General features: G+C 41.3%; 1 protein-coding gene across 1 annotated transcript in view; it reads left to right on the top strand.

Moving 5' to 3' along the window:
• The window catches only part of SLC49A4 (solute carrier family 49 member 4), an 838,329-nt gene that overhangs the window by 190,358 nt on the left and 634,693 nt on the right, over window positions 1-13,278 (top strand). The gene's annotated exons all lie outside the window — the stretch shown is intronic.

Genomic DNA, 13,278 nt, shown 5'->3' with positions numbered 1-13,278 from the left:
TAAGTGTGGGGGATCAGTACTGTGGGCCTCTATTGTTTCCATATTTATTGTTATGTACACTACCACAACTACAAGCAGGCTTTTTTTTTGTTTGCAGATAATATTGGATTTCTACCGAAGTAGGCTGTCCACATTACGTGTGCAGCAGGCCTTGTAAAAAGACCTCAAAAATACTCAAACTGGTGTCAAACTAGTTAGCATTATAAGACAATAGACATTTTCTAGGTCATAGTTCATTGATTCATATGCATGGAAGTTTGGTCAAATCCTTACCAGAAGTTAAAGTTTTGCTTTAGTCGCTCCTGGTATACTTCTTTTAGAAGTAGTAAGAGAGTGCTTAGTCAGAAATGCAGCTTAGCACAAATATAATATTGTCACTCGGTGTACACTGTTAGGACACCCGTCAAGTATAAAACAACTACAAAAGTAGAATGTTATCCACTTATGAAGATTTATTAATCCTTCCAGCTCAAGGCAACATTTTGTAGTACATTAAAATCAGAATGGTTTTCAGCAAGATCACCTCCTCCATAGATGAAATTAATAGGTCTGCATCCCAATTCACCTTTCGTTCTCAGTCTAACAACACATTAACAGTATTTAGATTAGAAAATTATCTGTTTAAGGCAGCAAAACATTGTAAGAACCTCACACCTCAGCCAATGGGACACATTCGGTAATAACATGAAATCGTTAGAAAGTCTAGCCTTTGTAACAGCAGGGCAAAGACTGTTCAGTTTTGGGATTGCTTGGCAAGTAAAACTTTCCCAGGCTGCCAAAGACCCACCCCATATTATAATAATAATAATAATATACCGTACCCTGGATATAGTTCATCTGCATTTCCTATCCAAAACTGGGCTGCTGGGTAATTGGTAAGTCTTGCTTGTGTTGAACTTGTTTTGCTAAGAGCCGACTTTAAAGGAGAACCGCACACACAGCCTCAAAAACCATGTTTATTTCATCATGGTTTGGCGTTTCCTACATTTTAACACCACTCTGGGACTATTTACAGGTTTTTAAATATTTTTATACATAATTTCTGAGTCTGACCGCATGGGGTCTGGCATCTTGAAGTAATTCTGATTGTTTAGTCTGCCTCTAGGTATCCCACAATGCAGTGCTCATCTGTAAAAAGTTACATCACACAGGCCTCTTTCTTCCTAAAGCTCCTGTGACTGCATTGATTTTACATGTGTACACTGGTGTCTTTCAGTCATTTAGTTTTAAGTAACATTTCATGCTGTTCAGTGACTACTTAAAACAAAAACAGTGCAAATGCCACAAAACGGACTTTAAAGTGCTTTTTACTCCTGCTGCTGCTTAGAATGGCTAAACTGCAGTTTTTTTGTAAAGCCTAAATTGTAATACTTTGACTCATCTCCCATCCCCCTTCACACCTAACTTCCCTAGCTGTCAAAATGCTAAGGGTAATTTGAGGTTTTACCTGCTGTGATTAACAGCTTACAGCAGGAGACTTGATTCATGTACTGTTTCCTTGTTCTAGCCTTTACTTTCTTTATGGGTAGGCAAGGGACTAGGGAGCCATGACATCACAGCATGGGTGGATTTTTAGGATGGTCATAGTGATGTCAGTTTGGGGAGGGAATTGGCCAGAAAACTACCTGTATTCAGCGACGTTGATGACGTCAATGAATTGGAGACTTTTCCAAGGCGGGATTAAAGTTTTTTGAAAGCGAAACCACCCACAGTATAGTAAGGTACTGTTCTAGTGGAGAGAAACAGTAAATTTAAAATATTTTAAATGCTGTATTGTTGTTTATTCATAGCAGGGACAATAAATAGGGAGAAAAAGGACAGAGAAGTTGACAATTTAGTAATCGAATCCCATTGTTGTCCTTTAAATGAATGCAGTTTGATTGTGAGCAGCCCTTCAAATTCTGGCCTTAAGTGATGGAAAAAGACAGGGGACTAGAAGAAGATATAATTGCGTGGTGCATGTGCTGAGGAAAGAAACTTTGACATTATCAGCAAAAGAGAATTAATACAGAATTTGCCAATCTGTTGTTAGTACCACAGCCCTGCTGGCTGAAAGGGAAAGCACCACTGCAGATCATTTTTTTCTTGAAAAGGTGCCCATTAAGTCAAGAATTTAGCAGAACACAGCTTGAAAATGGAATGTACTGAGGTTCTGCTACTAGTCTGTACTGCAGTTGTATGAACTCCTCACAAAAACTCTGAAAAATAGTAGATGTCTGATCTTAAGAACTGATATGTTTAGTGGGAAGTATGTAGAAACTAGCAGATGTTCTTCGTGTTTCACTGTTGCAGTGTGTGTACACTTACCATAAATGCAGATGTTCGAGTGTATTCACTGTTGCAGCATTACATTTGGGTTATCTGCTTGCAGGTAGCCCTCAGTCAGCCTGATTATCAAAGTCTTAAGTCCTGCGCCGGTTGCTGTCTCATCTTCCATGACGTCAGGTAGTCATGGGTATAAAGCATGCAGCCGGCGCCATTACATCAGTCTTTCTTGCCGTGCGGTGCCCAAAGCAGAAGCAGTTTGCAAATGCCGGTCAGCCATCTCCTGAAATTTTCATTTTCGAGTTTCAGATCTGAAGTTTTCAACAAAGCTAAGTACCCCGTTCGGGAAACTTTTTCTTGCTTTAAACTGATGTCAGTAAAAGTTAACAATTGTATTTCTTGTGGAAAGCAAATACCTCATAAAGATTTTCATTCATATTGCATTCCTTGCTTAGGTCCAGACCACGATGTCCCTCGCTGTCGGTTTTGTGCCTTATTCAAACCTCTAACTATTCGTCGTTGGTTCATTTTCGCATCTAAATATTTTGATACTCTATTCAATTATCCAGAAATGGCTTTGGTAAGCCACCCGACTACTGACATTCCGAAAAAACACAAAGATAAAGACAGGGACAGGCCGCATAGGTCCAAAACTGCCAACGACGCTTCTGTTAAGCCTGTCGCCAGTTCGCCAGTACTCAGTGAGGTGCTTTTGCAGCCCCTGATACCCGCTACTTCAGATTCGCAGGCCTCTACTGAGACCCATTCGGAGTCTGGTATGCCACAAAATGCTTCTTCGACTGAGGAACCTGCAGATGTCTCTACCTTGGATGGGTCCGGAGCTGCTGTGCAGGCACTGGCTTCTGAGGGTGTATTCAGGCCTACTGACTTGTATATTAAACCGATGCCATCTTCTTCTTCAAGGCCTAAATCTCGATCTACGACTAGAAAACCGATGCCCAGACGACATGGTCATACCCCTATGCCTAAAAAACAAATGATAAGAATGTCTGAAGACCTTGTTACTCTAATCAGGGGAAGCCACCCTACTCCCTCTAAGAGACCTAGAACTGATTTTCCTTCTGATTCTTCTGCTCAGGATTCTGAAATTTCTGTTTTTTTCTGATGACCATGAGTTGCCCTTATCTACCTATGAGGATTCTGATGCAGAGGACTCCATTCCCTCTGCTTCCCCTCCAGAGTTTTTTTCTTTTGGTGAAACTTTGCATACTCTTAGGGAGCATTTCCGCTGGGAAAGCCAGGATTTGACTCCAAAAAGAGGCTTAGGGAATTCTTACTCCTACCTCAACACAGGCCTTTAGCTATCCCTCCTGTACTGGACATTGTACATGATGCCTTCTTGGAATTTAGCCTGACCCCTGACACTTTACCTCCGGCTCTGACAGGTATTACAGAGTACCTGACTCTCACAAGTTCCTCTTTAAGAATCTTACTGTGGATCCTGAGACCATTTTACAGGGACCCAAAGGCATTAAGGCTACTACTGCCAAAAACCCTACCACCTCTGATAGATTCCAGGGCCCTGGACAGATGGGGTAAGAAGGTTTACACTTCTGCAACTTCGGCCATTATGGCCTTAAACTGCCAGTTTCATATGTTAAAGTATTAGCAGCATATTATTGGAGTGCTTAAACAGAAAATTATGTTGATTCCTGACTGTGCTGAAAATAAGGATTTACAGGATTTAATGCATTCTGCTGAACAAGTTGGAAAACATACTTTGCAATGTGGTTTTGATCCATTAGAGGCATCTTGCAGGGCTGCTGTCACTGGGTCTGTACTTAGAAGGCATGCTTGGCTTAAGGAGCAAACTTTGCCAGATCATGTTAAAGCTAAATTACTGGATGCTCCCTTAAACCAAGACTGCCTGTTTGGCAACAAAGCAGAAGAAGTACTTAAAAAGATGGAGGAAAAAGCTAAATCTATGCAAACTGTTAAAGATTTCCTGCAAGTACAGCCTCCCAGATTTAGTAGGCACTGGCCTTCTAAGAATTGGTCCCTTCCTGACTCTTCCAGGCCTTCTCAGTCCAAACCCAGAACTAGCAGACCACCCAGGCTTCAGTCTTATGGTACTCACAGGCCTAAGCAGTGGGGGGCTCCCACTTCCAAATCTGGAAGTAGTAGGACACCCCCTATGGTAAACTTGTCACAATGACTTAACTTTAAACCTTCCAAGTCCTGCTCAACTGACTGTTCCTTTAGGGGGAAAGATCGCCCTGCATGCAAAAAACTGGGAGCTCATTACCCAAGACTAATGGGTTTTAAATATAGTTTCCCAAGGATACAGATTCCACTTCCACTCCTTACCAACCCCAAACGGCTGGCCAGACCTACCCCCAAATCAGTGAGCAGAGGCTCAAAAGCAGGTTCTGTCTTCAAAGCATTAAGGCTATTCACCCTGTCCCAGAAGAGGAATGGGGGCAATGTTTTTATTCAAGACTTTATCTGGTACCCAAAAAAGACGATTCCTGGCGTCCTATCCTGGACCTGTCTATCCTAAACACCTTTTTGGTAAACTCAAAATTCAAAATGCTAACTCTTCATCAGCTGCTTCCCATGCTTGGCAAAAATGCCTGGTTGGCAACACTGGATTTAAAGGAAGCCTACCTGCACATCTCAATCAGGGAATTTTGCAGAAGATACCTATGCTTCAGAGCAGGCTAAATGCACGATCAGTTCTCTGCACTGCCCTTTGCGACTACCCTGGGCGCAGTAGATAAGCCAAAGTGCCTAGCTCCAGTCATTGCATTTTGCAGGCAAAGAAATATTCAAATATACTCGTACATGGACAATTTTCTAATTCAGGCAGAAAGCCAGGACATACTATTAAATTATCTGGTATTTGTAAAGAAATTACTAACTTCTCTGGGGTACACCATAAATGAAAAGAAATCACATCTAGTACCCTGCCAACAAATTGTATTCCTGGGAGCAAGCTTGAATACAACTTCCCAGATGGGCCTACCTCACACCAGAGAAACAAGTTTATTTGACAGCCTACTTCAAACTACTGGCCACAAGGACCCAGCTATCTGCAAGGCAAATACTGCAAGCCCTGGGGTTCATGGCCTCTTGCTTTCTACTAATTCCATATGCAAGACTGCATATGAGGAAACTACAATGGTATCTAAAAAGCCTATGGTGTCAACATTCTCAGGACCTAGAATCAATGATTCCTATCATCCCTTATCTAAAGACGGAGGTCCTTTGGTGGGCAGAGGCCTGCCACCACAACAATGGGCTCCCTTTCACTCTACCCCCTGCCACCCAAACCCTAACAACAGACGCATCAGACTATGCATGGTGGGCTCACTTGACAGGGCAGTGCATTCAGAGTCAAATGCACCTGCATATCAATCAAAAAGAAATGTTAGCTGTACAGAATGCTCTGACAGCTTTCAAGGACCACATTCTTCCAGGACAATTATTGGTAAAGATGGACAACACCACTGTTATGTGGTACATAAACAAGGAGGGGGGAACCCACTCATACCCTCTCTGCAGACTAGCCATGCCTCTGTGGAACACAGCCTTGAACTACCAAGTGCACCTACAAGCTCAATTCCTGCCAGGCAAGCTAAATACACTGGCAGACGATCTAAGCAGAAATCCCATGGACCCACATGAGTGGAAACTGGAACCAAAGATATTCAACATTTTGAGAAACAAATGGGGGAGCCCAGAGATAGACCTGTTTGCATCCCCTCAGAACTACAAATTGGACAAATTCTGCACAAGAACTCCCTACTGACAAGCTTGGAAAGTGGATGCCCTTTCCGTCACCTGGAAAAGCCTATCAGTTTATGCCTTCCCCCTCTGTCTCTCCTCTCCAAAGTGCTACTAAAGATCAAACAGGACAAACCAAGGACAATACTTATTGCACCAGACTGGCCACACCAGCACTTTTACCCCCTTTTGCACAGTGTGTCACTGCTGGAACCATGGTACCTGCCTCAGATCCCTGCCCTGCTGTCCCAGCAGGAGTGCCAGATTCTGCACCCACAACTTCAAACCCTGAACCTGGCAGCCTGGCTAATTACCTGATCTCTCCATTACCATCCCTCAGTAAGCAAGTGATGGATGTCATTCTGGAGGCAAGGAGGCCTAGTACTAGAAAATCTTATGCTGAAAAATGGAAAAGATTCTGTTCCTGGAACCAAGCTCAGGGGATGGGCACAACAGTGCCCAATTTACTGCACATTCTTCAGTACTTAACTGAGATGCTTCACAAGGGCCTTTCCTTTTCTTCCATCAAAATTCATGCCTCGGCCATTTCAGCACATTATAATACAGAGCCATCCCTATTCTCTCATCCACTGCTGAAGCACTTCCTCAGAGGGACCAAAAACTTAAGACCACCCAGGAGAACCCCTACTCCAGCCTGGGACCTTAACTTTGTATTGGAAAAGCTCACTCTACTTCCCTTTGAGCCAACTGCAAATGCAGAGTTTAAATTCCTTTCTTGGAAAACAGCCTTCCTTCTAGCCATCACTTCAGCAAGAAGGGTGTCTGAATTACAGGCCCTCATGGCGGTGGAGCCTTTCATTATCTTTCATGCGGACAGGTTGTCCCTCAGGACCAATCCTTCCTTTATGCCCACGGTGATATCCAGTGTGGCCCTTAATCAGTCCATTCATTTGCCGTCCTTCTTTTCTAATCCACAGAACAAAGGGGAATGAATACAGCACTCCTTGGATGTGCACAGACAACTTAGATTTTACTTGGACAGGATTAAGCCTCTCAGGAAATCTGAACAGCTGCTGGTTGCATTTGCTGCAGGGGCAGAGGGGAAGGCCATTTCAAAGCAACCCATTTCTAAGTGGATAGGCCATTGCATTCATTTCTGCTATAAGGACCATGGAAATCCTACCTCACAGGGGATAAGACCTCATTCCACCAGGGCTGCATCTACCTCTACAGCCTTTCTCAGAGGTGTCCCTACCAGGGACATCCTAGAAGCTGCTACTTGGAGTTCTGTACATACCTTCACCAAGCATTACCACTTGCCAATTTTTTCTAAATCCAGAGCTGGCTTTGCTACTGCAGTCTTGCAGGACCTTATAGCTGGTCCTAATGCTATCATACTGCCTCCTCCCTTCCTTAGCGTTGGGAATCTACCCAAATGTAATAACTGCAACAGTGAAACACGAAGAACATAGTACAGTTGTGTACACTTACCATAAATGTAGATGTTCGAGTGTATTCACTGTTGCAGTCCTGATTACTCTCCCTCCAGTCTCCTGACTTCTATTGACTATACCTCTATTCTTGTTTACTTTGCTTAAAGCTTTCTGGTGTATTTGTTTTTTGTTGGAGATGTAACCTTGTATATAATTGCTTCCCATTATGGGGGCACCTAACATCTGGGCAAGAAAAACTGATGTAATGGCATCGGCTGCATGCGTTATACCCTTGACTACCTGACGTCATGGAAGATGAGACAGCAACTGATGCGGGACCCAAGAGTTTGATAATCAGGCCGACTGAGGGCTACCTGCAAGCAGATAACCCAAATGTAATGACTGCAACAGTGAATACACTTGAACATCTACATTTATGGTAAGTGTACACAACTGTACTTTTCCCTTCCCAGAAAATACTACAGGCATCAATGCTTCCTTCTGCTCCAGCTGTATTGTACTGCTTGTTGGGAAGTACGCTAGAGGTGTGCAAGGGCAGATGTAGGGCTGTGAATGCTATAATATGGATTATGGGTTTGTTGCAGTGTATCACACACACACACACACACACACACACACACACACACACACACACACACACACACACACACACACTTGAGTTACCCGTGAAATGAGCTAAAACGGTAGCAGGAGATATCCATCCTATACTTAGGTCAGGGAGCACTCTGTGGGGTAAACCAATTAGACATCAAAACGTGGACGTGTAACAAGGGATTGAAACTAATTTATGAAGGGCCATAATAAGTGTTTGTCACAAACTGATTAATAGGCAGTATATTTATCAGTAATGTACCAAAAAGTCAGATGATAAAAGCACAACAAGCTGGTATCGAGTATTCTGGGGTGCTTCACCCCACTGCCTTTATTTCTTACAAAAGTTAATAATATCGTGTTCTGGAATCTGTGCTGCTGTTCTTTGTAGGTCCCAGCTGAGGAATCTGTGAGGTTCATTACTAGAAGTGAAGCAAAATACTCTTATCCTAAAGTATTTCAGCAGGTGTGGTTGTTGGGGACTCCTCCTAGAGATCTCTGGTACAAAAGGCAGAACCCTTGAGAGTAGCTGACTATCGGGAGTCGTTATCGGTCAACACAAAGGCATAAAACTGAGCTGTAAACATTTTCGCTTCATCAGCATGATCAGCAGATTTGTGTCGACAGACTCTGCCAAGTCGAGGTATGCTGTGTGCATAGATTTGCCCTCATCAGTGACCTTGGTCACCCGTTCAAAGAAATCCACCAGATTTAACAGACAGTGTCTGCCCTTCATGAAATCAAACTTGGTAGGATCCAGGGTTTGGAGGTCACCTATGTCTTTATTTATGGCTCGGCAACAATGCTGACTTCCAAAATCAGCCATTCGGATGTTTTCAGTTCTTTGTAGTGACTTATTTCCATTTGTATTTCAGGAGTGTTAATAAAGTAAGGCTAAAGATAAACTTAATTGATCATTTTGAGCTTACAGATAGTATAATTTAAAAACTTAGAAAAATGACTTGAAATAAGTTTATTAGAATCTGAAGAGTGGCTAAATAAGGTGCATAGCTGATAAAATTGTAGTCTTGAGTAATATTTATTTATACGTTTGTAAACTAAAGTATATGTGAAGTGGATCAATTTTGTAGAAAGGACTAGATAGAAGGAAACATTTTATGTCCTGTGTAAATACTGCAAAATGCTGACTAAAGATCAAATGTTGAAAAGTGTAATGACTGTGAGGAGATTTCTAAGAGTGTGGGGAGAATAGATAAAAATGAAGTACAAACAGAGAAGGTCGAAGTTGGCATACAAAATGAAATACTTTTTGTGTGTATACACAAACACACATGGTTGCAGTTACAAGATTGAGGACTACCACCTCGAAGACTGCCATCATTTGATGAATGCACAGAGAATGGAAAGAATAACTGTCTGCAGTGTTGTGATAAGACCCATGTATGTGTGTGAAAATATGCATGTATACACATCCATAGGAGTGCACACACACACACACACACACACACACACACACACACACACACACACACACACACACACACACACACTAGAGTTAATTTATTTATTTATTTGCAGTTATTTTACCAGGATAGTCCATTGGGCCTAGAAGAACACATTTTCAATGGAGTCCTGGGGAGAAAAGCCCCAAAAACAAAACAATAATTACAACAAAATTAAGGATAAAACTGGTATACAGACTGGTAATACCAATGATATGCTACAAAAGTTGATTTTATTTGAAACCAGCATTGGCTTGTGGCAAGGCAGGAATTGTCAGACCATAGAGGGTAGGTAATGGAAGTTGGAAATTATTGGCTGTTTGACATATCTGGTAGGTTAAAAATGGAATATAGGAGAGCCTGTGAGGCAAAATAACAAGAAAGAAAAAAGACCCAGTACTGGAAGATGAGCAGTCAGGTGCTGAGAGTTTGTCATTTTCAAAACAAAAATAAAAAAGCGAGGACATTAGTGGACAGACAGAACTGGCTGTGTCACGGTTAACTATCCAGTTGTGTAAACATTGGCTGTAGGTAATTTGGTTGCACTGTCTGATAATGATGCCTCATCCCAGACCAATATAACAATGGCAAATCAGGGTCGATAATCAGAGTGATTAGGGGGAAAACTGATATAACTACATTGTTCCTTTACATGTACCAAACAGCAAAAGTTGAATGTAAGTGAATTCTTGAACAATGCAGGGATAGTGACTCAAGAAGCAGTTAACAGTTATCCAAATAATAATATGCAAACAATATACACACAAATCAGGGCAAAACAAAATAAAAAATTTGAAGTTATAATCTTGGATATTGTTCCTCCTCCTTTATTTAGGGTACATAAGTTATACAGGCGAAGGCACACGAGCAGTGGCATGTGCTGGGTATGCTCATTGAATAGGGTAACTGTGTGTGTGTGTGTGTATGTATGTATGTATGTGCATATGTACAACTATGTATATGTGTGGATATATATATATATATGTGTGTGTGTGTGTGTGTGTGTGTGTGTGTGTGTGTATATATATATATATATATATATATATACATATATATATATACACATATATATATATACATATATATACATATATATATACACACACACACACACACACACACACACACACACACACACACACACACACACACAAATATGATTTTCTTGCCAATGACCATTTTTTGTAGCTACCAGTTACAGTTTAATCACCGGGGGAGAAACAAAATGCTTGGTAGTGTGCATACAAAAGTGACAGAAACATATTTAAGATAAACCCTAGAGGAAGATGTCAGCTTTGTCATGGTAGGAAAGCAGAAAAAAAATCATTGTTGCTTTATTATATAATAGAAGAAGTTTAAATAAAACATTTACATAAAATAAAGACCTGATCGTGAAGTCTGACATCTTTCTTTCTTCAGAAATCTGGTGTAGCCCTAAGAAACTATTCACTGTTATTACCAACGTTCAGGATTTATAGTTACAGGCAAATTGAATCTCATGGGAGTGTGTCAATTTATGTTAGAGACACTATTAAATTGGTTTCCTAATGGATTTAATTTACAGTGAGATAGTCATCACTAAAATTATGAATCTAGATAAGATTTGGAAATTTTTTTTTTTTTTTTTTTTGTAGTTTACCTGGGCAAGGGATTCCGTGGTGGTACAGCAATAGCGTTGTTACCTCACAGCAAGAGGTTCTCCCGTTTTGAATCTTAGCTTGGCTTGGGAGTGCCTTCTGTGTGGAGTCTGCATGTCCTACCCGCGGTTGGGTAGCGTTCGAAAGACATGCATGTGTAAATGGGCATGCCTTCGTTGAAGGTTGTGTGTCGAGCTGTCACCTCGGCGTTTCGTAAAAATCTACTGCCAATTATTAGCGGACTGGAGTTCCGCTGTAGCGACCCCTTACTGGGAAAATGCCGAAAGACAAACAACAAACGTGGGCAAGACTCAGGAGCTTTGGATAAACCTAGCCAAGGCCCTGAGTCTTTCCCCGATAGCCCATAAAATGAAGCAATTTTCCATATTTTGTCAAGATTCAGTTAAAGTTTGCTTTGACAACAGCTACACAATTTTTGTTGATGTAAACAGCTCTTACATTTGCTCGGAAACTTTTACTGCTGATTAGTGCAGCATTAAACATTATTGATAGTAGTGTAAGAAATAATTTTATACAAACAGTTTAAGAAGTGACCAAAGATAAGAGTGAACTTTATGTAATTTGGGTTGCCCTATCATTATGAAACAACAAAAACTGAATGAGAGTTGGGAATTTCTGACGACTGGGGATTTTCCAGGATTGTCAAGTTCACCAGTCAGAGTTAGAACAGTTTTAATAACAACAGGCAGATTTTCAGTGTGATGTTAAATAACACTCATGAAAATTATACCTGGTAGATATTTGAGGTTATGTTAACATATTGGAGTGGGATTGGAAAAGTAAAATGAGTAGCAAAAATAATGGTGAATGCTGGAATGTTTTATATGACTTTATAAACTCTCTCATTAAAAAAAACAGTTTACATACAGTTCAATTGGTTCAAGTAAGGTAGGTAGGAAGGTAAATCTACCATTGTGAACAAAGTTTATGTAAAAATTAGTAGATAAGAAAAAATGCCTTTAGAGCATAAATTTTCCATAACTGCAAACAAAGGACTGTATAGCAAATCCAAGTTGGAATTAAAGAAGTTTATACAAAAGGCAAAGCTAAGCTGCGAAGTTTAACTAGCAACCCGTATTACCAATAACAAGGAATGCTTTATAGGCATTTAAGAGTGTGTGGTAGGGACTACCAAAGTAATATAACACTTCTAATGACTATTTTTCCTGAAATTAACATTAGTAATCTATTGCGAAATCTGCATCAGTAGAGTAGAAGGCTAAAGCCCTGACTATGGCTCAAGCCAGCCTGGGTTGGATTAGCAACTCGGGTGACTGAGTGGCATACAGGGATGTGTGTGCCTGTCCTGGGTGTGTGAGGACTGTTTGATGATGCTCCTTAAGGGGAGGTATGGTCCAAAGAGGGGAGTTGGGTAGGGCATGTAAAATAATACCTCTGGACAGAAACAGACGGCTGAGCCCCCAGGATGCCCTTAAGATCTTTGACCGGACCCAGCAATACCAGAGCAACTCTGGGGGGGGGGGGGGGGGGTTAAGACAGCTAGTAGTCCTGAAGTGGAAATGGAGTACTTGGGGCCCAGGCTGGTATAAGATTAGGCACGTGGGGTCTAGAAAAGGCCAGGTGAGAAGTTCCTGTAGCATACTAGCTGGTATACTTCATAGTTCAGTGCGAGTAGTTAAATATGAAAGCATGTCTATTTATATTGGAATCAAATGCATTAATTAATGGCAGTTATGGGGATACTACCAAATGTCAACACATGGCCTAATAGTTTGAATGGCTGTTCTCTAAATAAATAAGGAGATATTCCTTCATCCGTTTAATTGTTTCAAAAAAGACTTAAAACTGGGGTGTGTTCCACAGCTATGGAAAGTGGTTATAGTGGTTGTGATTTCCAAGGATTGGAATGCTGGTAAGGCTAAGAATTTTTGACCAATTAGCCTTAACAGTAGTCCTGTGGAAATGTTTGAGAACACCCTTCTTAAACTCTTGCCGCAACCCTTTAAACAGTTGTCGCCTCACAGTAAGACGCTGTCCGGTTCGATTCTCAGCTAGAGCGTCTTCTGCATGGAGACATGCATGAATGGGCGTATCTTCGTTAAAGGTTGTGCATCAGGGCTGGTAACTCGGCACGTAAAAATCAACAACCAATCATTAGCGGACCGGAGTTCCGCTGTG

Source organism: Protopterus annectens, chromosome 2.part1 (genome assembly GCF_019279795.1).
Source record: "Protopterus annectens isolate FY-2018-M chromosome 2.part1, PAN1.0, whole genome shotgun sequence".
NCBI lineage: Eukaryota > Metazoa > Chordata > Ceratodontiformes > Protopteridae > Protopterus > Protopterus annectens.
The sequence above is the reverse complement of the archived record's forward strand: the minus strand, read 5'-3'. Positions and strand labels throughout refer to the sequence as shown.